Genomic DNA, 27,985 nt, shown 5'->3' with positions numbered 1-27,985 from the left:
ATCTACAATATATATATATATATATATATATATATATATATATATGTGTGTGTGTGTGTGTGTTTGTAAGCCCTGTGAAGTTGGCCGAATACCAAGTTTACACACCAATCAACTTATCACCTGAAAATCAAATGGACACCCGAACTCAGGTGTTCAGTTGAAATAACGTCATTTTCGTGTTCCTCTCACTAAATTTCATCAGAAAAAATAAAAAAAATATGAGTGTTTCTTTGACACCAATTTCCTAATTTTTTTTACACAGTGTGTGTGAAATTTTATGCTCCATTTTCCCCCTTTACACAGAAAAATCTGCGCATGCGCAAATGTCATATCGGATGTTGTTTATAATGGCGGAAGTGAAATATGTTGTGACTTACAAGTGACCTCTTCCTTGAATATTTGATGTCACAGTGCTGTTTAAAGGTAAGTTTTTGAATTCTATGATTTAGTTTCGAATGATGGCTTTAAGAAATCAATTAATGATACACGTGTATCGCTTCTAAAGTCGTTTTAACAACAAATCACGAATGCATTTCCTTTTCTAAACTACGAGCTGGATAGATTCTATCTATTAACAAAATATTTACATTGTAAAACATTTATAATAGATAACTTTTGTACTAAAATCTTCATCATTTATTCCCACTTGCTTAAAACAACGACTTTACTTATATTGTAATATCGATAATGTGCTTTCATTATATCGTGTTTGTTTATTTAGACGATGTTAATAATTATCTACATTTAGATATATAAACATTGAAAAAAATGGGGATTATATAAGACCAAGGCGAAAGATAAAAATATATATATAAATACATGTATAACACTAGATCTAGACTCATTTGTTTATATTCATATGATTAACTTCTTCGGTTTCCAATGGAAACTTTCTACGGTCTGAAAGTAAGGAGAAAAAATTAAATTAGGAAAATATATACTAGGTATGTTTTAACAATGAGTTACAGGATTATTCTCGTAAAACTATGCTTCAATATAAAGTGTAAGTGTACGGTGATTTTGCCTGGTCAACCTATACAGCAAAACCATTCTATTGAAGTAATGTAATAATTATTCTATTTTGCATTTGTGTTTTCTTTTATGAACACCGCTTTACTATATGTCTAGTTCTTGAAGAAAATGAGCAATGTAGATATTTTTTTAAACAATGGATGAAAATCGATAGAGTACTTTCAAAATAGGTAACGGGTGCTTTCGTCCCTTGTGAATTTGCTACTAACTATTTTTGTTACAATACAATGTGCTTGTTTATTGGTCAAAAGAAGTTTTGGTGAACGTGTTCAAAGATCAGACAATTATAGAATATGAAAAATAAACAATGATATAAACATGAGACAGATACAAACAAGACAATGTTGTTATTTAATATAATCATTTTGAAGCAATGGATTCACTCACTCTGACTCTAAGTCTCGCTGATTATAAATCATATACATGCTGTGGAAACATGTAACACCAAATTTGTACATGTATCTCCACGTCATTCATAACAATTCATCAGCTTTATCTTTGAATAATGTAGTTCATATAGTAAATAGTATTTTTTTTTTTTTGGGAGTGGGGTGGGGCTGAAGTTGTTGTTGTTAAAACACAAATAATGATAAGAATTTAAATTTTAGCATTTCATTAATCATATTTTTGAAGAAGGCAGAAGCTGTATTGCTTTAATATAAAAACAAAATTTTAAAGAAGCTCTAGAACAAAGTTATAGTAAACACGGTCAAATTGATATGTGTAGGTTTATTCATAGAGATATATATGCTAACACATGTACATACATGCCAGATTTACATGTAATTAACTACATCTGGACATGTCATACTAAGTTTTACTTTCTTGTTGTTTGACTACAAGTTTACTTTGTAAATTAAACAAAATTTAAAACGGAACAAAAAATTTAAATAGATATATATACACATATACATTGTACTTGTATATAAATTATAAACATCAAATGCAATGTTGTGTAACAATATACCAAGTTTTATCTCAACTTTACTTCTAAACAGCACTAAAATTGCAAAATATGAGAACAGAAGCTATTTTCCTCATCTAGTGTTTAATTTTATGGAATAAATATCATATTCGCTCTGAATAGAGACATAACTAACATAATATTATGCCTCTGTGTACATGTACAATTCTTCCATGCACTCTTAGAAAAAGGTAAGATGTAAAACGAAATTCTGAGCGTATATGAATAAATCACATCACGAAACTGATACCACCGCGATAATGTACAAGTAAGTATACATCAAAATAGTTAGGACAAAATGACCCGGGGCGAATCAGCCATTGGTCAAGACACCGTAAAACCTATATTTTCGAAGGAAGTCATGTGTTCGGAGATCATATATCAAATTAAGAGTCTGAGACAGTTGTTTTTCAGTGGTGAGTACATGATTCCTATTATAAGGGGGTCGTTCGTGTTTATAAATGTACAACACGTTGACAAAATTGCCTACAGCTGTTATTGTTAATTGTTCGAATTTTCTCCACAAGCTGTCACTTTGTTGTGGAACTCAAAGGATATAATTCTTATGTAATCTTGACCATGTTGACAAGATGCTACTTTTGTATGTTTAATATACGTGTAAATCATGCTAGGCCCGATAATTAAATGTAATTTAGTCTTTAATTTATTCAGTTAATAGTTTGTTTATACACGCAGGTGTTCTTGAAAATCCAATCTGTGGAAAGATGCATCTTTTGTTGATTATTAAAACAAGCACTGTCGCAGATACTGCTCAGTATTTTTCATCCTGATCCTATAAGTTGTGATATATTTTACATGTACCTTTTAGGACATTTAGGAAATAATTTCATGCATCTTTACATATAATTGATAAATAAATAAATAAATAATACTTTTCACTATCTTTACAGAAATAACTTGTGAAATTTTTTAAAAACTCTACTGACGTGCAACCAGTTCTTGCCAGTACATTGTGATGTTATTTTTCGTATATGATTTTATATGTTGATAAAGGACATCACAATGTAATGGCAAGAAATGATACTCGATGAGAACTGGTTGCACGCCAGTATACATGTATTTGCCGATATCAGAGAAATAAATCTAAACATGCAGTGTCACTGACATACCAGTATGTCGTAGCATAACAAATATCTTCCCTCTTCCAGTCAAATAAAATCAGTCAGTACTAGTAGAATAAGGAGCACTCCAAATCAGTTATGCATTGGATTAGATAATTGTATAATCATTTTAGTATAATTAATGTATTAATCATATCAGTATATTCATCTCACATCTTCGCAAGCCAAGGATTTATGATAAACCATTGCCTTGTGAAAAGGAGTAGAGACTGGATCACAAATCCTTGACTTGAGAAGATGTCATCTCAAGGCATTTGTTTTTTTAATAATTATAATCTTTGATTGGCATGGGACAATGACATAACATGAAACAGGTAACATTTGATTTGCCTAAGATGATATGGACAGACCTCAATTATGTATAAGCATCAGATTTAAAAAAAGGTATAAAGAGCTATGACATTTGCTAATGAATATTTTCATAACAATAACTTTTCAACTTATTTGAAATCATGCATCCGATGCGAATCTGCGAATAAGCAGAGTTTTTATAATTAATGCTTTTGAGTTTATTACATGGTGTTACTGTATGTGACATATATTACGCCTCCTGTCAGTTTGTCGCTATATATATATGACATTTATTTTCGCTTAGTATACAAAAGATTTATACAGCGTCAACATACTATTCCAAAATAGAGTACGGTATTGAACGCCATCGCTGCCTTATAGCATTAAACTTTAGGTGCATTATGGCGTTCCATAGCACGACAAATGTTTTCAATGAAAAATTTTCAAGCGCGACAGCAGATTTCGAAACACAACGCTGCAATCATTCCAGCTTGAAGTCCAACGCATCACCGCCACGCTATATTAGCCGATAATGAATGGACGGTGTCTATATATATAAAACGTAGATATATACGACTGACATCAAGCAATTAAAATTGTTAATCTTTCTAAAAACACTTCATTATTGACAGTAATTTTATAGTTAAAGTTTCTGATAAACTTTTGAACAAATTGATTGAACATTTGTCAAAGAAATTCTACATAGGGATCCCAAAAACGCTTTTTTAGATGACGCTTGATAATGAATGTATAAGAAAAAAATTCAATGAGATTTCGTCTGCTAAACATTTCGAGTTTTTTTTACTAAGGTCAACTGCTCTCATTTCTTGAAAAGAACATATTAACCTTGGTTGACTTTTAATTGTACAACAACTTGTTGATTAAATAAACATTAATTGTACAACAACTTGTTGATTAAATAAACAATCAAATCAATTGATTAATTTGAAAAAACAAACGCTTACTTTTCCGGTGATTATTTTTAGGGACTAGTCAACACTCAAACGTCACAGCTACTTATAGCAAAGCACGTCGGTACATTTAACAGTCGGCATAATAATAACAATATAAGTATTGTGTTGTGCATGTATATACTTTGCCTAAAGAGTAATCAGGGTTTGATAGATAGTGCACGAGCCGGAGTCTACTTATTATATAAGTAGCATTATTTGATTTGAAAAGAGCCCACACAGTTTCAAATAAATATACGAGTACTTAACCATTGCTCGACTTAATTGCTCCAATGAATCAACTAAGCCAACCGAGTAAAATGAACATCCCTAAGACATATAAATCATTTATTACCTTTACCTGCATTTTACATTTTTAGAATTCTACCCTCAAAATCTGTATAACATATACCCGGTACTACAAAATAAGACATTCTGAAAAATACTTCAATATAAGTTAATTACTTACACATTTATTTTGAAGTTAATGTTTCAAATATGTTTGAAATAGGAATTACACAAAAAATCTGTTTTAATTTAATTATTTTTTTAAAAATTTAATTAAATGGTAAGGGAAAAAGTTTCAATGTTGACATGTATCCATTTATTTATTTGAACAGATTCATCAGTATGTGATATTTGCCCAAAGATGGATCTTAATACCCACATACTTGGACAAAGAATAGAGATTTTCATGGGATTTATCTCCAGAGGTCTAATGCAGAATAAAAATTAAGAGTCTGGACAGAAGCGAATATGTGTATCAATGGACTAAACCTATCTTGAGCTGGTAAGTCAATTTCCAGAAATAGATTAAAACAAAGTTTTGATTAGAGTATTAATAGACATATATTATATGTAAGTACCGGTAAAGCAATATGTAGTCTTACTCTCTCAGTTTGTATGTCTGTCTGTCCATTAATGGCTCCCCCCCTCTCTCTCTCTCTCTCTCTCTCTCTCTCTCTCTCTCTCTCTCTCTCGTTAGCTTCCAATCAGAGAGCTTCAAAGCATTTCAATTTGTATAGCAGGTTTATGTAAACACTTTGAAAGTAATTTTCAACCAGTTACCTATAACTAGCATTTCAATTACAAACAGACTGATTAAGGAATTTTGAATTTCTCAGCATGCAACATTTTAATTAGTTTTCATATTTTTGATGCCCCCCCCCCCCCCCAAAAAAAAAAAAAAACTTTAATAAAGTACTTGTTAATTTTTATCAGCTAGATCAGCCTTATTTGAGTGCACCCAAGTGAACCCTGCAAGTTTTGTTTGCTATGACATGTACTTTTGTAAATTTTAAAAGAACTCTAAGATTTGGTATTTATATAAAATAATTAAAAATCAAAACTAATCTTAACTATAATTTTTTTTTTCAAACTCATTTAAAATGTGGCAATCTTTTGTACACTACCTGTCCCCAACATTGATTTTTTTTTCAAAATAAACAATTTGAATTGGAAGTGAGAGGAAAAAATAGATTGATAATAAAGTAAGATAGGGAATATGCATAAATGGATAAAATAGCTTTTCAGAGTAAAATAATAAACATGTCATTTTGTTAAATTATTCTTAAAATTAATCACATTAATGCATTAAATTTAATTACTGTAACAGTCAAACTTCGTTATCTCAAACTAGATGGGACTGTTTAGATAGTTCTAGATATCCGAGTATTTGAGATATCGAGGGTGAAATACTTCAAAAAGTGGTTGGGACTTAAAAATTACTTCGACATATCCATTGTATTTGAAATATCAGTGTTTGACATACAGAAGTTTAACTGTATTAGCAAAATATACAAAGCTGAATTTTGATAAACACATGCACCTTTTTTATAATGTGATTATTTATTGAATGATTGATGATAAATTGATGATTTTGAGCAATCAAACTATAAGCATTGCATGTATAATATAAGTATTTGACAGAAGAAAACAACCTGTTAAAATAAAAAATTGTTATCAGCTTAAATGCTCAACCAATCACAGAACAGCTTGGTTTAACATCAGTTGTGTATGTACATGTATGTTTAATTATCAATGCTATGAAATCCACATATTGTCCAAAATTTGAAATGCTGCTTCCTAACATAATTCCCAAGAGAGAGAGAGAGAGAGAGAGAGAGAGAGAGAGAGAGAGAGAGAGAGAATATGACTGACATGTACAAAAACAGATAGGGGACTATAAACGCAGGTATGTTAAGGCTTCCGGATTTAACGTAGCTCTCGGGTTTGCTGATGTCACAATAGAATTTAACGTAAAGTGTTGACCATCAATCGGTCATAGCAAACCCATACATTTTTTTTTTTAAATGACAAATGATCCTTAAAAACATAAAAGGAAATATCTCAAAAAGCTTTCATGTAGTTCATATAAACATTTATAATTATCACATGCTAACAATTTAAAGAGGTGACATACATTGTTACATTTTGTTTAATAAGGTATAACTCTTCTATTTAAAATCATATTTTATAGACAAGAAAATAAATTGAATCATATGCATAAGCTTCGCTTCTTTTACAAGTATAACTTCTGTATTTTCAACCACTGATCTAACTAGAGGTTCTATTAAAATTTATTTGGCTTTAGCTAATTAATGTATGCGATTACAAACTGATTATGACAAGAGTTGTATGGTAATTAATTTTGCATTTATTGACTCGGAGTATTATGAAAAGAAAAATAGCCATTGTTGATTTGTTCTTCTCTTCACAACCTTACATCATATATAATTGCATATGTGCATTCAATAAAATCATAGTAATGTCCAATTAGTATTTATATGTTCTGATGATGAGTAAATAAGTTAGTCTTTTCAATCAACTCATTTTTATTTTTTGGTTCTCGGACGTAAGAAAATGATGACTTCGGGCTTACGTTATGATGATAATATAGGGTTTTGCGAAATCTTTTCAATCTTTGAAGTTGTTTTGCAAAAAATTGGCCGAGATCACATATTGATTATTGTTTATGAATTGATTCAACATTATCTCTTCTGTTGTTGGGTTGAGAAAAATTAAGTTTGTCTAAACCGTTTAAAAGTTTGAATCGTAGTTCTGAAATGTGTTTTCTGTTTAAGATATGCAATTTACTATATATTTCATTGAAATGACATTGCTTGATTTTATCACGGACACTGTGTTTGAAACATTATAACCATGCAGGCAAATCTTAGATAAATTTTAGAAATTAAAAATTATGAAACCAATGGATCATGCAGACAAATTTTTAGGGAAGGCTTTCTCACAAGCAGTAAACCTGCGAGCTACGTACCTGAAGTCACTTGTATGTACTTCATACGATATGATGTCATAGTTAACTTTTAAACGTCACGATCTGCATTCCTTTTGATAGTTCTCATGGATTTAATGTATTAATAGTTACAAACTTATAATAGAATCATATATTATTAAGTGAAATATATTGTGACAATAATAAAACCACTGATTTCCTTTACACAGACGCTGTTGTTGATACTGATGATATTATCAATATTTATTATGCATGATTTTTATTGATTTCACATGTAGAAATGCACAAAAAGTGTATCATACAATCCACAGCAGTCAACTATAGCCTCTGCATTCTTATTCATTCACAACAAAATTTATGACAACCTTATGATAAATAATATTTCACAATATTTAACCAGAAAACAATTTTTTAAAATTTTGGAAATGTTTAAAATTTAAAAGCCACAGAAAGATTTGAACTCATGACTTACAGGTTAGTAGTTAATGCTCTAACTAATTGCACTATGCTGTTAGATAACAATTTCGGGGGGGAAGAATCTTACTTAATTTATTGTTCATTTTGATCAGAAATATGCCAGATTAAAGGAGGTGTCCCATACCACCTTACGGTGTTATTGGACATCTGTCAGTATTAAAAGTATATAATTATAATACTTTCACCGGTTTAGAATTTTCAAATTTTATGATATTTAACCAAAATATATGTTTTAAAAAAGTTAACCATCTAACCGCCCACTACGCTATGCTGTTAGGTGGCAATTTGGGAAAAAACTATATAAAAAGTACATCACAACATGAAAGTGTCCCATACCACCTTAAGTCTTGATTTACATCGGATGTAGAGTAAATACTACATGTACAAGTGTACAGCTTTTTTATGAAAGAGGCTGCTTATACCTCTAGCTATTTTAAAAGTTGGCAGTTCTGTACTGATTTGTATGCAGCTTGGTATATACATATAGTCTTATATTTACTTGTATATATATAACATGTTATAAAGCAAATTTAAGTGTACTGTCTTTCATGTACATGTACCACTTAGTACATAAAAATAACATTTTAAGAACTATTAAATGCATGTACAATAATGCAATATGTTTGTGAAATACTGATTGATTATAATATTGATTTTTGTAATTTTTTTATGTTCTAGGTACCGGTTTTCTAAGCAACAATGTTGGTAGGCGACATTGGCCCACTGTCTCAGTTTTGCCACAGTCCAGGGTCAGCACCAAGCTACATGTATAGGACTCCTACCTAATTACTAAAATTATCTTTATGAAGAAAATTTACAAGACTTCTTGATGACTGGGAAGACATATTAAATCTGATTGAATTTACACACTTGATTGATTAGCTTTGTCAACACAATAGCCAAATATAAACTAGTATACTATTTTAGCATTATTTAACAAGTATAAGTCAGACAGTTTAGAATTTTATGATCCTATAGTAAAGGAAAAATTACAGTGTTTAGATATATTCAATTCATCTCAGTTGTTCTTAATGCATATGCATGTACATGTATAAATACATGTATATGACTTTTTTTAATAAAGTATACATATATAGCTGATGTAATGACATTGATATAATCAGAATTGATATGTGTATAGGTATTCTGTATTGCTTTATCTAGGTTGGATCTTGAAAGCATGTGTATGGTACACTGTATCATAAAGATGATTTTTTCATTCTTTGTTTACAGTTATTGTCATAAAGGGCATATGAACAGATTTTTTTCTTTGACTCCTTTTACTTATATATATATATATATATATATATATATATATATATATATATATATATATATATATATATATATATATATATATTGTAGTCTCCTGGGGCCATAATACAAACACCTAGTAACAATATTGTTTGAATTATATATACCGTAGATGGGTTTCTGTGTGCACTGATTTACTTGTACTCATCCATGTACATGTACAAATACAATTGCATTTTGTATATGTTTGTGCATTTGCTGATAATTTCAAGCACCATAAAATCTGTTGTATTAATTCATTTTGTAAACTGCAGCATATTTTGACAGGTGGGGTATCGTTACATAATTATGTACTAGAAAAATGTAAATGTATACGGTATATCCCATTTCATTTTCTTGAGCGGAAGGGGGGGGGGGTCAGTGCCTATATGCACATAACTATTCTACGTTAATAAGTTTGCATTTTACACTTACCCTACAGACTACCACCCCTCTGTAATTATTTTTGTTCATGATCGAATATTAATTCATATACATGTACCAATTGATTCAATAAATGTAAATGATACTTGCTATCTTTGTTATTGCTATACATGTGTATATATAGGAGGTAGTTTGCTCTGTGGTCCTGGATACAAAGCAAAGGTTGAGAGGTGTACATGGAAGCATTTGAAAAAAAGAAGGAGGCACTAATCAAATAGTTTACTAATGTTTTGCAAAAAGATACTAGTGGATTAACGATAAACTCTCTGAGTTTACATGGACTATAGTATAGGATAGATTTGATGTGAGAGACTGAGAGATGACACGAAGCAAATTTATAAAAAATTCAAGCTTCCTTTTATCGCAAAAAAACCCAGAACGGAATAGAGGGGGTGAAAATACTTAATATCGTAGACTCTTTTCGTTAAGAATTAAAAATCAAAGGGGATTCAACATTTCGCATTGAAAAAATAGTTTGTATCTCCTCTCTTATAGGATATAAAAAGTAGAAGGTTCTCGATATATCGCAAACATAATTTTTTCAAAAGACATTCTACAGCAGGAATTGAATCCTACATGTAAAACGGACATTTTTTTTAAATCTCAAAATTCAATATTTGATTTGATGGTTCAATATTTCAAGCGATATTACTGTTGGATTCATATGCAATGTATATGCCACTAGCAGTGCGTTCCTTATGTGTAGGTCTCAAACGTACATGTACATATCCAGTGAAGGGGGCACATGTAGCGGTAAATATCACAACCTCTGAAACAAATCGGCAGTACATGTATCAAGGTTGCATATTGTTTGGAGCATTATCCTGTCTGAATATGTCCTGTTAAATATTAAGTAGGTGTATATGTTTCAGCTCTTGTATGTTGATGGAATTTCATAATGAGGACGGACTATTTTTAAAATTAAATTGAACTAGGAATTTTAATAAGCAATATTAATGGGCCCTTACATGTACATGTTTATCGGTTCCAAGAGGTATCAATTATCTTCCACATGATCTTTTTATAAAAGTAAAGATTACATGCAATTTTTTTTTTAGTTTTCTAGGTTTTCAAGGTATATCATACATACATACATACATACATACATACATACATACATACATATATACATACATACATACATACATACATACATACATACATACATACATACATACATGTACATGTATATACAATGTATCCTGGTGGTGTACTCTGTCAAATGACCAGACGAGACATCAAACACAACCGCATTAACACTGGTATGATTTCATCAAAAGACGGATTTAATTCCTCTGTATAACTTATCTGACCAAATTTGGAATGCGTATGCATCTTTGCGATTTTCTTTCGACGTGTTAATCTAGCGTTCAACAGTTATTTTACGAGTGGGGATCGCATCAGCTTTTTATTTTGCTTATGCAAATTAGTGTGTGGTTGAGAGAATGTATAGATGATCAGTTGAACGTGTGTAAAAGACTAGCATATTTGGGGTGTTTATGTAGCCGTTGAAGTCAAATTGAAAACAATAACAACATGATTTAACGGGTTTTACTCTTACGATGTTTTTTAAAGGCTGAGTATCACATTTAATTTGAAATAAAATAACGATACTTCATGATATTTTGAAACAAGATATCGATGATCATGATATACATGATATACATGTATCAAGTTCTTATTACACTGTGTGTTAAGTTTCCCGTAACTTTCTTTTCATTTAAAAGGAGAAAATGTTTACTATAACAATAATATCCTTTGTAACATATCTAACTGTCTAGCTCATAGGAAAGCAAAAGCGTCGGAACCGAGGGGAGCCCCCCCCCCCCCCCCCACACACACACTTTTTTTGCCAAGTTTGACATAACTATCAGGCACGTAGCATCAGGGAGGTGCTAAAGTATCACAAATCTGCTCGCCTCCCCCACAGTTTTGGTAGCATGTAAGGAATAGAGGTGAAAATAAGGAAATTAAGAGTGATATTGAAAATGGCTGTGATAGTTGAACTACCCCCCCCCCCCCCCCCCCCCCACATACACGGATTAGAAATTTAATGATTTGGGGATACTTTTAAATTTAACGTGTTAAAATATTTTTGCTTCTGATGAAAAGTAAAGTCCCCCTTTCAATTTGTTTCCGACGCCACTGGAAAATTGAAGCAAATCTAATTTATTTGTGTTATTTCTTATAAACGTTGTTGTTCAATGCTTTAAAAATTCTGCTTAATCCTTATAACACTCGTGCTTAATACATACGGAAAATATCGAAGAAATCAAATAATAAATGTATCAATGTAGATAATCAACTCCGTTTGAATTACAATCCTTAAAACGCAATTACTCTCATATGTTTGATTTAGCTCACAATTCGCTCATCGTGCGAATTATTTGCCGTGCGCTCAAGCGCGTTCAACTTCCGCTTTTTGTGCTCTTTGCTTTAATTGCGCTCACATACACCTGGTGTTGAAATACATGTATATTTTAATAAGTAAAATGTCGTTAATGTACTACAAAAATAACATCGTCGTGGATTGAATAAAAAAGCTGGTAGCCCGTACAAGTCATTTCCTCATGCTTTTGTAAAGGTACCGACTGTCAACCACGCCTGTGAACACAGGTACACAGAACTGGACTATTGTATTTTTACCAAAAAAATTGGGAATTTTTTTCGTTGTTACATGTTACATTAAATTGTTTCTAATATATTTACATATACTTCATTGTTTATTCTAACCTATGAAACTTACATTGGACATAAAAAGCGATAATTGCATGCACTGGCGGAAATTGACCCCGACCAATACATGTATTACATCTGCGGCCCTATGCTCCCCAAGGAGCGAACAGGAATAAGTCAATAAGTCAAGTCAGTCAATACATGTATTTTGCATAATTAAGAATTACAATAAGGAAAATTATTTAGACCAGGAAAGCGTGTAATTTTATTAACTCTGTTTTAATTTTTATGCCTATAATTGCGGCTAATTTTCCCGATGCTATGGTATTTATTCTAATAATGATAGCACGTTTCTTAATCAATATAAAAAGGTTTGATATCTTAAGAAGGTATGGAAATAAGGCGAACAAATTACCTACAGTGAATAAGATACTGTAAAACAAGAATATCAACGAACTGATAATTCTTTCAAATATTCGCATTTAAGTTTGCGCTTGCGTTTGCGCTCAGTTCGCCCTTCACCGTATTCCAACAATGTTTCAAGAGGTCTTTAACGGTATGGAAAATTATCAAATCTTTGAGTTGTTCATAAATCAGAGATCGTTAAACGATTTGTTATTGAAGTTTTAAGTTGTGTGTGGGTTTGAGAAATTGAATTGATGATTGTGTTAATGGTGTTTAATTGAACGTGTGTAAAAGAAGGCTCATTTGAAAGTGTAACTTTATTTTCGAAATTTGCGCAGTCAGATGGATGTTCATGTACCTGACAATAGTATGACCGAAATTTTATTCATTAAATCTAAAGCTCATATTTTTGCTAAAATATGCAAATGAATGAAGACAACCCCAAAAGCTTTAACATGTATTATTGTCAATATACAAGATGGGGATAACTTCCGATTCCGAAATAGTCGGTACAAACCTGTCATCTTCAATTCAATATGCGTTCACGGTTCACTTTGCACTTGCGATTGCGCTCCATGCGCGGATCTAGAGGGGGCCGGGGGGGGGGGGTGTCTAGGTATACTACGCCTCCACCCCTCCTACAGATTAGGAATTTCATGATTTTGGGAATAAGTTTCTTTTTAGTTTTTTTTTTTTTGGCTTGATGAGTAGTGTAGCTCCCAAGTTTCAATTCGGACCCCCCCTACCTGGAAAAAATTTCTGGATCCGCGCATGCGCTCAGTTCAGAGTCTGCATTCAATCGCCATTCATTATCAACGCTTTTCATATTCTGTTCAGTCATCGGTCACCGATCGCTCTGCATTCGCTCATCGATACTCACCGTTTGCTCAAAGTGCAAGTGGGAACGTGGAACATTTCACGGGATGTATACGGTACATAGGCGTCAGGACACCGAGGGAGGGGCTGGGGAGAGGGCTCCCCCCAACCATATTTTTGCAAAGTTATACCTAACCAGAACCAAAGACCATTTTGTTTGCTTGTCAAGATTTTTGTATAGGTCTATCCTCCTTTCAATTTGCTTACGACGCCACCGTGGTAGATGCATTGCTCTTTGGTTCGTAACACAAAGTGGATTCAAACAATTGTTTAGGTTAATCATCGATATTGTTTTTTAGCGTGAGATATTTCAAAATATGTCTTGTACTGGAATTGTGGGTTATTAGTGTTCAGTTGAAAGTGTGTAAAAGAGGTGCTCATTTGGAAGTGGTAATTTGTCTCATAATTTACCCAAAACAACTTGGAATATTTAGATTTTGCATGTACCGGTAAACAATTCACAGTCTGGTATAGACAATGAAATAGATAATCCAGATTATTACTTAAATCAAAGGCTTTTTAATAAGATTGCATGCATTTAAACGATGTTTGGCTGAACGTGTGTAAACGTGGTGCTTTTTTCATAATTTACCCAAGTCAAAGTCAAAATAGAAACATTTTGTATTTGCATTATATTCATATGTCTTAGATATGCTTTTTATAACGTGAGAAAATCTGAAAACGACTCACAGTCTAAAATGAGCAATCGATTGGATAAACCTGGATATGGCCGATTTTTTTTCATTAAAATCCAAAACCCATATTCTTGTTTAATTCCGTAAATAAAACAAAACACAACACACTGTTTTATCTCTTTTCTTGTTTTATTGCAGTCTTAGAATAATACCCGAATTATTTTGAACAATTTCGCTTATCTTGCATTCTCTGTGCAATAAAGGATTACTTTGCCGTGCGTTTGCGCTTAGTTCACGGTCTGCCTTCGTTACCGTTTACCAACTGCTCATTAAATTCAGTTAAGCGTTTAAACATTGTGTGCTCACTGTAAGTTTAAAGTTTGTTCAATACTGCTTACAGCTCAAATGGGCAAGTACAAGCTCATTAAATGTTTATTTACGGAACGGCCTTCGATATTTGGTTCAAAACTGAGCATCTATCGTTTCATATTTGATTGATACATTTGTTTAATAAAATATCATCGATATTTAAAATGAAATATTATAATGGTAGGGAAATATTTTGGAACGTTAATTCGTTCAATGAAAGTAGCGAGTTTAGTTTTGCTCCCCAATATCTTCAAATCCCATGTATCTATCATCTATTAGTAATCAATAATTGCTTCATTTTTTCTTAAAGCAACAAACATCATTTGATAAAAGTAGCAAGTAGCGAAATGTTCTTATTATTTTGTTTTAAAGATATTCAATATTGGATGATACATCTATCAAATGAAAAGCAAGTGTGGCAAACAAAAATTGTCAATGATTTATTGGAGAGAATACTGACGCATTCTCATATGTAATATATGTAATGAGGCAGCGATATTTATCTGTTCACATGGTTACATGTGTTTGCATATAAAACGAATATTTTCAGGCATCTTATGAGTTTGTGTGGAGCTTAAAGCAGTGGATTATTTAGCTATATAATTTCTGTCATGCAATTTCAATGATTTCATTGATGATGAATAGGTTTGATGTTGAAGTGTTCAGTTGTGAGCGTGTACCTGAGGACTGTGTGTGAGGTGATCAGTTGAACGTGTGTAAAAGAGGTGCTCATTTGGAAGTGTAAATTTATTTTGTCATTTTCCCAAAGTTAATTGGGAACTTTGCATTATATTCACATGCAATGAGTATGGTTAAGTCGGTACACGATACCCAGTCTAATTTGAACAATTAATCCTGATTATTATTGAAGTCAGAAGTATTTTTATTACACTGCAAATGAATGGTGTTCAGTTGTACGTGCATAAAAGTGATGCCCATTTGAAAGTGTAACTTTGTTCACAATTCACTCAAGTCTGAGTCAAAATAGACACAGTTTGTATTAAATTTTGCATTACATCAATATGCCTCGAATATCCTTTTCCAACTTAAGAAAATCAATCTGCGAACGACGCAGTCTATATGAACATTCGAATGGATAAATTTGGGTTAGCCGAATTTCATTTATTAACTCAAAAACACATTTTCTCGTTTAATTCCGTAAATAAAACAAAACGAAACTTAAGTTTTATCTGTTTTCTTGATAAATAATTGTAATCTGGAAATAATTCCCGAATTATTATGAACAAATCACTCATCTTGTTTTATTCACTGTGCGTTAGAGGTTCACTTTGCGCTTACATGTACATTTGCGCTTAGTTCACAGTCTGACTTCGGTCACCGTTTACCAACCTCTCATCAAATTCCGTTCATCGTTTAAGAATTGTGTGCTCATCGTAAGTTTAAAGTTTGTTCACTGCTGCTCACAGCTCAAATGGGCAAGTAAAATGTTTTAGGGACTGCACATGTCTACGACACGGCCATCGATGATTGGTTTTATACATCTTTAGTTTTATATTTGATTGATACAATTGTTTAGTAATATCATCGATATTTAAAATGAAATATTATAATGGTAGGGAAATGTTTTGTTACGTTAATTCGTTCAATTAAAGTAGCGAGTTTAGTATCTCTCCCCAGTATCTTTAAATTCTATCTGAATCAACTAATCAGGATTTGCTTTATCTTTTTCAAGGCAACAAACTTCATTTGATAAAAGTAGCGAAATGTTCTTAATATTTTGTTTTAAAGATATTCAATATTGGATGATACATCTATCAAATGAAAAAAAAACCATACATGACAAAAACAAACATATGTCAATAATCTTTTTGAGGAATTACTCATTCCCATATGTAATGAGGCAGCGATATTAATCTGTTCACATGGTTACATGTGTTTGCATATAAAACGAATATTTTCGGACATCTTATGAGTTTGTGTGGAGCTTAAAGCAGTGGATTATTTAGCTATATAATATATGTCATGCAATTTCAATGATTTCATTGATGATGAATAGGTTTGATGTTGAAGTGTTCAATTGTGAGCGTGTACCTGAGGACTGTGTGTGAGGTGATCAGTTGAACGTGTGTAAAAGAGGTGTAAATTTATTTTGTCATTTTCCCAAAGTTAATTGGGAATTTTGCATTATATTCACATGCAATGAGTATGGTTAAGTCGGTACACGATTCCTAGTCTAATTTGAAAATCTGAATGGATTATCCTTATAATCATAATAGTCAGAAGCATTTTAATTACACTGCAAATGAATAGTGTTCAGATGAACGTGTGTAAAAGTGATGCCCATTTGAAAGTGTAACTTTGTTCACAATTCACTCAAGTCAAAGTCAACATAGGAATATTTTGTATTTGCATTACATCAATATATCATTACTGTAATGAAAAAACCCTGAGACTATAAAAAAAACCTGAGGAAACCCTGAGTGGCACTGAGAAAACCCTGAGAGACCCTGAGGTCGGCACTGAGAATACTGCTGTAACCCTGAGAGACCCTGAGGTAGGCACTGAGGGTACTGAGGAAGAGCTGAGAGACCCTGAGGTCGGCACTGAGGGTACTGAGAAAACCCTGAGAAACCCTGAGGTCGGCACTTAATACGAAAATTTAAAAAATCCTTCATTATTCAACAATTGGCGTAATCATAGTTAAAAATAAATATAAACATTAGTAACATTGCATTCGTTTGGTATAATTTTTTTTTAAATGATGCAATTGCATATGATCAGACTTTCTCATTTAAAAAGCATCTTTAATTAATTGTAAACAGAAAGGATGAGTATGTATTCTGTACTAATTCTATGTACATTGTATACTGGTTAACATGCCAAAAGCAAGGGACCTCATGTTTTAATTAAATACTAGTAAATTTATCCTTTAAAAATTTAAAAAAGCCGCTTACATTTAAAGTATTCTTCCGAAATGAAATAGTAGTCGGCCGTAAAATGTAATGTTTTTAAAATAAAAAATCGTGTCCATTTTTATTCATTTTATTAACTATTTTAGTCGCCCTAACAGAACATAATTGACTAAAGAGCATTCATAGGTTCAATTACCGGTATTTCTAATTTGAAACAAGACAGCGTAGATGTATTTTGATATATATCATATTTAACATATTCTTGTACAGTATGGGGGAAAAATAGATCGGTAAACTATTTTAATGCTTAGACAGTAAAATGGTGTGAGGTGTTAAAAATAACTCTCTCTCTCTCTCTCTCTCTCTCTCTCGTAGGTAGGGAAAACGAAATAGAACTTCATTTACAAACCCGAATAAAATATGGAATGAACTGATTTTGATCGCTATTACAATACATATTTCCTAAATCCCGATTTTGAGCGATCACTTTATAAATGTAGTCCTTGTTCAAAATTCATATCCTTTACTATGATTTGATTTCCATGTAGACCCGGGCGAAATCACTTTTTATATTTACATAAAATCTCAAACTCCTTTGTTTTACGGTGTAATTCCGGTGAACCGTAATTCCCCGCCGTTTGCAGCTGTTTATTTTGATACTACAAGACATATACACAGGTGGCCAATATTCACACCTCGCCGCGATCACTCTGTCGCGTGTATTGTCTAAGCCTTGTCTGTTATTTCCGAGGTTTTTCTTGATCCCAGAAAAACAAAAGAATGTGTTCTGTACTTATACACAAAGGAGACAATACATCGTATATCATACACAGTACTTTATATCATGGACTTCGTATCAGAGACAAGACAATCAATGATCAATAAAAATTGAAATACACGATTTTAAACACTGGCAATATTACCGCATGCTACATTTAGAAGTACTTAACATATATAAAGTATTTGTACGAGAGAGAGAGAGAGAGAGAGAGAGAGAGAGAGAGAGAGAGAGAGAGAGCGTTGTAAGGTACTTCGTATTGGGGCGGCGAATTATTTAGTCGAAGACCTGGGGGGGGGGGGGGGGCTTGGGTTAACCGGATTTGACTTGAAATGAAGAATTTTTACGATGTGTCTAATTTACTAATTCTTACAACACTCCCTTTCATTGTACAACACTTGCATATAGACGCAAGATATATCGCAAGATTCGATGCATTTATATCGCTCAACGGTCGCTCCGAATCGTTCGTATTTCATAGAGTACTTTTTCATATGCGATTAGTTTGGCTAACTATATCTATTTTTTGGGTCGCTTGAATATTTTGTCGCTTCAGATCGTGCGCCAACTGTGAAAGGGGCTTTAATTTTGAAGGTTTAATTTTTTAGGGGCCTTACAGGTATACGGAATGGCCATCAATGTTCTATTCATTTTCTTTATTTTTCCATATTAGGTTGATACATTTGTTTAATGTTATCATTGATATTTAAATTGAGATATTAATTTGCAAATGTTTTTAAAAAGTTACATAATATAGTAAATGAAAGTGAATTCTATCATGTATCAAATTCTTTGTGAAAGGAGACAAATGTTTATATACAGATGTTGCTAATGAAAAACAAATACATTTTCTAAGACTACATGTATGTAGGGAGCATGAACGAGTACACATACATATAGTCAGCTCTTAATGTTGTTAATGCAATATTTGACTTTCCAAGAAGCGCAGTTGACAATGCACTTGCTTATCACCGCTGCGACCTGAGTTCGATCCCCATGATCGACAGTGTTTGGACGTGAAAGGGTATGACGGTCGCCCGCTTGGACATGTAGGTTTTCTCTGGGCACTCCGGCTTCCTCCCACGTCAATTATCTACTCATGCTTACATCCGTGCCAACAGATAATGATATAAATTGTTTATCAATTGTTGTAAAATAAATAAAGTTCATTTTAATGCAATACTCTGGAATATATGTGATATAGAGATTTTGGACGAGTTTTAATGGGGTGTTCAATTGAATGGGTGTGTATGGATTTGTGGAGTTGTATTGAAAGTGTGTATAAAAGATGTTCACTTGAACGTGTGTTTAAGAGGTGTTCAATTGGATGTGTAAATCTAGTGTTTATTTAGCAGGCGCCAAGTCAAGGTAAAGAAAAGTAAAAATAGAAGAAATAGCAACCGATAATAACAATCCTGAAACAAAAATGAGTTCAATGGTGTTTTTCGTTTTTAATTTGAGTGAGTACAAATGATAGTGTCCATTTGGAGGGTGGGGAATGCAGGTGTTGGATTGGCACCGCTTACACGTATGTGTGTGTGTGTGTGTGTGTGTGTGTGTGTGTGTGCTATAATATAGTTTTAAAAATGTTGAAATAAAATTTTTCCATTTAAATACTTTCAGGGTATGTAAAAATATTTGTCATTGATCTGCTATTTACCTGCAATTATCGTATTGATTGAAGATACTAATTTTACAGAGGTAAGAAATATGTTAACATAACGTTACACACCGTGGTATCCGCCTTGAGCTCAAATCCATAGGTTTGATGGTACGTTGCGTTAAATATTTTAAAACACTATGGGAAAGAGTTTTTCAATGGATTGTTTTTTGAAAGATGAAACATTTGCTATTGTCTTTTCCCCCTGGACAATAGCTTTACCGATCCAAGCTGACCTTGACCTTTGACCTTGACCTTTGGTGCAGCCAAAAAGTTCCTCGAAGCCATCGCCAGTGGTTTCGCGGCTCTACCTTTAGTCGTTACATTTTTTTTTCATGAAAATTAAAAAATTGGAGAGGCAGTCGTTCTAAGAGGAGACTGCAAAACCTTCTGTCTTTCAGAGAGATTCAACTACACTTCAGACCGACATCATCCGCGAAGGTTTGCAACTTGCAAGTGTCGCGGCTTCAGAGGAGTAGCGATAACAAACTTTTACGTGCACGCGTCAATGGTATCTAAACGCGAGGTGTTTTTAAGACGCAGGGTCAAATGCCCTCATCATTTTCCGAAAGCAGTAAGACGTGAATGAAAGCGTTTCGATAAGTCGCGAAACAAAAAATCATTTTTGCTTACGGAAGAAAAATAAAAATAAAAAGAAACAGAACAATATCAATAGGCCTTTACACTGTGGTGTTTTCTACATTATGGTCTATTTGTATTAATTAACATTTTTCTATTGCATAATGCTAATAGTAATGATATAGAACATTAATAAAGAGCTAAATCTAATTCAAAGACTTCTCTTAAGCGCTGTACATTATTAGGAATTGACATCATATGAAATATACTTTAAGAACAGTAGATAAACAATAACAATTTATATTTAAAAAGATAAAGAATAAGTGTTGTGGAGTAAGCAAGTCCGGGGGGAAATGTTCCTGTTAAACAAGAATGAAATGCAATTAAAAAGTTACATGTATTTTATAAAAGTGTGTTTCTAAAGGGGCATGGTAACGATTTCATCTTAAGCATAAATAAACAGCTCCTACCGTTTAACACATTCATTTTAGGTATAAAGCTTGAATTTATTCTTCAACATTCAAAATGTAAACAAAAGCAATGTTTACATAGCAAAGAATTATCAGCTCTGTAACTCGCTTATCACTCAACGAATCATACTCAAATTTTGGTTGCCTATTAAAAATGCCTTAATGAAGCATTGTAAACATTAATCAAACAAATAATTTTTGACCAAAATCGTGACCATGCCCCTTTAGAGGTCAAACATTTTTTTTCGATTTTAATGTTTACAATGCTTAAGTAAGGCATTTTTAATAGGCAACCAAAATTTGAAAATCGTTAGGAACTGTTTATTTATGCTTTAAATGAATAATAAGATAGACAAACCAGCTTTAAAAAGATTTTTTACTGGTATATGGAACCTATGTAAACAAAAACAGGGCAGCGTTTACATGACGAAGAATTGTGAGCCCTGTATCTTGCTTAAAACTCAACGACTGGCACCCAAATTTCATTTGATCATTAGAAATGCATTCCTAAAGCATTGCAAATAATAACAATTAGAGGTCTTTCCACCTTAATATTTTTAATGAATTGCTAGATTGCTCAATAAGGTATACAAAAAATTATCACACCTATGATACATGTTGTGCTATAAAATGGGAAAACCGCAAAGCCATAAAATGATAAATGATTTTTAAAGAGATTTTTTTAAATTTTCAAGCCATTTTTAAGAATTCCATGTTGTATATATCGTTAATATTTATTGAATTACTTTTCTGAATTTTTTCCACTATGAACAAAACTGAGCCTAGGTGATATTTTTTACACAATCATATAAACAGTAAAACTAACAATAGAAGAGAGTGTTCTACAGGCTAACAAGTTCCACTTGAGTAACCACCAGGACTTCCTTTGATACCTGGCTGACCCAATTGAATACCTTATTGCGCAATCCAGCAAGCTATTGAAACCATTATTATAATTCTGTATATTAAATTATATGAAAATTCATTCATTAACCGACATCCAAATGACCATAACCTTTGACCTTTATGTCATTTTGTTCGGCCAAGGTAGACGCTTCTATTCCAAGTGGTCAGAACTCTCTATGATAGACAATAAAAAAGTATAAAGTGATTATATTAAAGTTTCAATACTTTCAGGGGCAATAACTGCTAGAAGGGGGCCTTAGATCTTTTGAGTATGCATAGATTGAAGAACCCCCTAAGTGTAATGAAGACATTGGTAAAAATTCCAAATATCTATCTCTTATGGTTTCAGAGGAGTAGCGATAACAAGCATTTCCTTCTCAAAGGGCAATAACTCTGTAAGTTCTGGGAGTTCTTTGACACAGGGTCAATTGCTATCATAACTTTTAATGAGCAATTACATAAAATTTAAATTGTTTGGATAACTCTAATAACAAAAGAAGAAGAAGAAAAATAAAAAACATAAAGAAAACAAGAGGTCTTTCACCTGAAAGGTGGAAAGACCTAAAAACAGAAAAATAAAATTTGACCAAAATCGTGACCATGCCCCTTTAAGTGTTTTTAAAGATGTTCAGATAGAGCCTGTTTAATTTCGTCAGGAGATCATTCCACAAGTGCTAAGCTGGCGTTCTCCGTACGTCTTTGTCCGAATTAAGGAGGCACACATCGCAGTGATCTGATGGGGTTTATATTCAAATTTAAAGTTCTTGGTATATGATGGAGCTAGTCCGTGCAGCGATTTGTATGAATACGTAAGTATTTTGAACTGCGTGCGAAAGTACAGATTGGCCAATAGAGATCTGCCAGGATAGAGGGTGATAGATGTCTGTTCTCGTAACAATGACTGCTGCGGTGTGGACACGTTGTATTCTCCCGAGTGTATGAAGGTAGCAGACCCATAGTCCAATCTTGCAGTGATTTCAGCGTTGAATATGGTTTTGCAGGTTTCTTTTGGGAGGAAACGCCGTATACGCCCAATGTTGCATATCTGAAAGTGACACGAACATTATGATTGAATACGTTATTATATGTCGTTATATTACTAGTACAATGCATGGTTATGAATTACCTTTCTTTTTGAATTAATAAAGTAATTCAAAAACCAATGTTAACTGTAGTATAAGTTTCAAGTAGAGGTTGTGAACACTTGCTATGGCATATGTAGAGACTTATTTGTAAAACAATATACCGACACATACGTTGATTTGCCTCGGCTACTCGTTGAAAAAACACATTTTAATTTAAGCGACAGTAGGGCGCATCTTATCAAAAATCCGACTTAAAAAAAATTTCCAATCGGTTGCAGTATTTTTGTACTACAAATTACAAAGTTCTCCATGAAATAAATCTAATTATTTCATTAAAGTTAATAATTATGTATAACCTATCACATATTTACATCGCAACGTGTTCCTGAGTCAGCCTTCTATACTATTACGCACGCGCATTTACTGTAAACAAAACACTTGCAGGGCTCGCGAATGTTCTCCTGTACATGTTTGTTGATAAAAATATGTCTTTTCTACTTCTTCCAGGTAATAATTGTTCAAAGTTTTTAAAATACCACAATTGCTATTTTGTAAGCATGTATTTTGCGTGTTTATCATAGGAGTTGATTACAACCTAAATTCATTTTTGTAAGTGAGGCCCATTGATGGGTTATTTGGCACATTTATGTCTGTTCATTTTAAAATGATCCGAAATTGGTAAACCATTAATAGATTATCGAGAAAGTGATTATGTGTTCCGTTTAAAGAGAATGTGTAAATCTGAAGTTATTCACACATGTGTTTTAGCTGTACTGTCTCTTTAACAGCTAGTCAAGTAAATGGTATTTCTTTTATAAACGGTGTATATTATATAAATAGTGCCTGTTTGGGAGGGTAACTGTTGAAATTGACACCCCTCGAAAACCACTGTCAACCGCTTTGCGTCGGTTATAATCTATTATTGACAAATGTTAAGTAATAGAAAACTTTGTATTTAAGTGCATAAAGGTCAAATATGATGTGCTATACATAAAAGTGTTTCTATTTTTAATTTAACAATAAATATATATATATAAGGTCTTTGATACAAATACAGAACTGTTCATGGGATACTATTATCAATGCAAATATAAGCCAACTCATCATATAAGGTACATTGATCTGTCCTAGGTTACATGTACTATCTTGTAAAATGTGCCATGGATTTGATGAGGACTTCAGCAGACATTAACAACTAAGGAAATTGCATTATTTGCAAGCAAATGTTATGTAATCATTGAATCATATAAATATTAAAAAACAACATTTATTTCAAGTTTTTAAAAGTCAAAGGAATCATTCGACAACCCTTGATTATGGTCCTTTTTTTACCCCCCCCCCCCCATACTTTGGACTGTGAATAGTTAACTCCTTAGGTAGCCAAATGAAAACATGTTCAGTTTTATATTGTAGTAAAAACTCCACAATTGTGTAATGTGCACCTAGGTATCAATTTATTAAAAAGTTTTTAATTTAATTTATTTCGAATATTTGAGAAGAAAGCGAATTTTATCGCCACTAAGGGCATAAACTTTAAATAACGGCATAATTTTGCATGTCATCTTTCTTTCCGGGTATCTCAAAAACTATTAGTGATACAAAGATAATATTACTATGTATAGAAAGCCCATGTCCTAGAGAGTATTTGGACCAAAATTTGTTAACCTCTGAAAATAGGCCAAATATGACCCTAAGCGTACCTTGTTCTTAAACGAGAAACGATTATTGAATACTAAATCATATCTGATGAGTATAAAAATAGATAATGAGATTTTAAAATATCTTAGTTAAAAAAAACACCATTTATTTATTATTTTTCCGTAATCAGTTAATGGCCCTTTTTGATATCGTTCAAATATTTAATTACATCAGCAGTAATTAATGAGCGCCGTGGCGCATATGGTAGCGCATTGGCCAACGGACCCAAGGGTCGTGGGTTCGGATCTCACGGCCGGCAATGATTTTTCTCCAAATTTTCTTTCTGTAAAATGCCACAAAAATTAAAATAATATTAATCCAGTAACAGTTAATTCTCGGCTCGATACAAATTTGACAACAATAAATCAAGCATGCATTGATAGTTTTATTTATTTTATGTGAACATAATCTCATGGATGCAATTAGAAATATTGTTAAGTTCAAGATAATTTTGCAGCTTAATTTTATCCTTAATTTCCTATTTTTTATACATTTTATCTATGCTAAGGGGAAATAACTCTTTTTCTGACTGTTCTCTCAGTTGTATGTCTAAATGCTATAAATTTTCTTATCCCAACAATTAATTTTAAAATCTTTTTGTAGTTTTACTTTCCTGACACAGTTGAAAATAAAATTAAACAAGATAAACAAATTTCTGCCAACAAATATTTTACTTTTAACAAAAAAAGGACGGTTTTCTGATGCTAAATTATGCTTTAGTTCATGTTTATCTGACATCTCAAAAAGTGTGATGACATGTATATTTTTTCTTATAATTGATGAAATTTAAGTCTATTAAACTGAAATCAGTTCTGTTTTTCAACTTTCATCAGAGGGTTTTACGAGTATGGAGTTACCTTAAAAGAACTTTAAATGATTGTAAACAAAAACAGGACATGAACCTTGTTTTCATAACAAAGCATTGTGAGCTCTGTATTTTGCTTCTAACTCTACAATTGATACTCAAATAGGAGGTGCTTTTCTAAAGCAATGTGAAAAATGAAAATAAAAGTAACTAAATTGGACCAAAATCGTGACCATGTCCCTTTAATCTAAAGCTTAAGAATATTTGGAGGGAAAAATTCAAATCGTTTTATAGACTGCCAAAGAACTCGTGACCGTTTTGTAGACTGCCAGGGTACCAGATGAATGTCTAGCGTGCTCTACATGTACTGACGATCTGTGTGTGACGCTCTCCAGTAAGAAAGTATACTGTATTCGAGGTGGGTTATCTAGTTGCATAACATTACAACCATGGATTATTTAGAATTTTACTCAGCAATCAGAAAAACTGATGTAGTGAGATATACCTGCATGTGAATATATTTGCAGCTGTATTGATTTAGTTATAAAACCAATTGTGTCTCTAGATCACTTATCACTACATGTATGTATTATGTAAATCATTGAAAAGCATTTACTTGTAAGTGCCTTTGTTCAACCACAGAAAATGTATATTGATTAGACTTTAATAGAAACGACACAATTTTCTGTGTATTTATCAAATATTCCTTTTACCTTTTAATGCTTACTAGCGAAGGGAAGTGAAGCTCAACAAATTAAAAGCATCAGGTTTGGAGCTTCAATTGACAAGGACTGATAATACTAAAATATTAATTGTCTGTAACTTTTTATACTGATGTTATTCGGCCTGCATCAACTCTTTATGAGTTCGCAGAATTTGACATATGGCAACTGTGGTGCTTTTAAAGCTTTTTTCAATATGTTTAAATTGTGTGTCATGTAAGTATAGTACCAAAAAGTTCGAAAAGAATTAACAGAAATCATGCAGAATTATTTTGACTGATACAAACATTTTGACTTTTTTTTAGTACTGCCACTGAAGTTTTGAAATAAAGACAATAAAAAAATAGATCGAATGTCCTCCGTTTTGCTATGGGTTTATTTTTGTTTCTGCTTAAAGCGAAAAAAATGCAAAATAATATCGATATCATTTTCATTTTGTTAATATTTTGTGCAAAACAGGAAACTACTTCTTTAATATTTGCTGCAAAAATCGGTGTGAGTTTAATCGCATGATATTTCAGTATTAGCTATTTATAATGAAAAGTAGCTAAATTTTCCAGTAATTATAGTCAAATTAGTTGTTACATAAATACCAAAGGCAGCATTTTATAATGAAATTAAATTTTTGAAATTCACTTACAGAAACACAATTTGGCATTGTAGACATTGAATGAAAGTACATCTATAATGAACAGTTATCTTTTTATTGTCATAAACAGTCACTTTTCTATCTTTTAATATTCTGTTGGATCTCTGTCACCGTAATAAGATTTTGCGAATTCTGCGACGTCCCTCCGGCTTTGAATTTGTCATTTTTGGCAAAATATTGCATATAGGGTACCCTCATGGTACGGATAACTCCTCCTACAGTTTGCAAGATAGGAAATTGTTCTTATGCAGATCAATTGTAGATTTATTAGAGGTGTGCATATTGTTAGAATTTGGATTTCTGATAATTTATGAAAAAAATACCAGCTTTTAAACTATTTTGGCAAAACATTGCATATACTGTGGTTTCATTAATATTCGAGGGTATCAATTTTTTGTGGAAAAAGTGAAAATCACAGTTTCAAGGATACGTAAATTCGTGGCCAATGATCCTATCAATACAAAATGTAAATAGAAACTGCACCTCAATGAACACTTAAATTCCTTAATCAGCTTAATAATGAAATCCATAAACATTGGTATTCAACGAATATTGATGAAACCACAGTAGGATACCCTCATTGTACGGATAACTCCTCGTACAGTTTTCAAGATAGGAAAATGTTCTTATGCAGATCAATTGAACTTATATCGGAAGTGTGCATATTGCTAGGATTTTGATTTCCGATAATTTAGAAAAAAAATACCAGCTTTTGAACTTAGTCATTTTTTTGGGCCAAATATTGCATAAAGGGTACTCCACTTCACTGGATACGGTAGATAGTGTTTATCAATTCAGGGTTGACATGGATTTTGGATACAGTTCATATACAAAAAAACACGGTTTGATGTCACATTGACAGCTTCTCACTAATGTTTTCAATTTTTCCGGACATCGTCCTTGAATGTTTAGTAACTTGCAGGAAAACTTGGTGAAATCTGTGTCACATT

The 27,985-nt window shown here is 32.3% G+C and overlaps 1 long non-coding RNA gene across 1 annotated transcript; it reads left to right on the top strand.

Moving 5' to 3' along the window:
* Window positions 1-71: 71 nt before the first annotated feature.
* LOC128172829 (uncharacterized) lies at window positions 72-9,265 on the top strand. The gene is made up of 3 exons (XR_008242337.1): window positions 72-423; window positions 5,000-5,169; window positions 8,791-9,265. It is a non-coding gene; the product is annotated as an uncharacterized LOC128172829 (long non-coding RNA).
* Window positions 9,266-27,985: the final 18,720 nt, after the last annotated feature.

This window comes from Crassostrea angulata, chromosome 2 (genome assembly GCF_025612915.1).
Source record: "Crassostrea angulata isolate pt1a10 chromosome 2, ASM2561291v2, whole genome shotgun sequence".
Lineage (NCBI taxonomy): Eukaryota > Metazoa > Mollusca > Bivalvia > Ostreida > Ostreidae > Magallana > Magallana angulata.
Note: the sequence above shows the minus strand (reverse complement) of the source record. Positions and strands in the feature narration are given on the sequence as shown.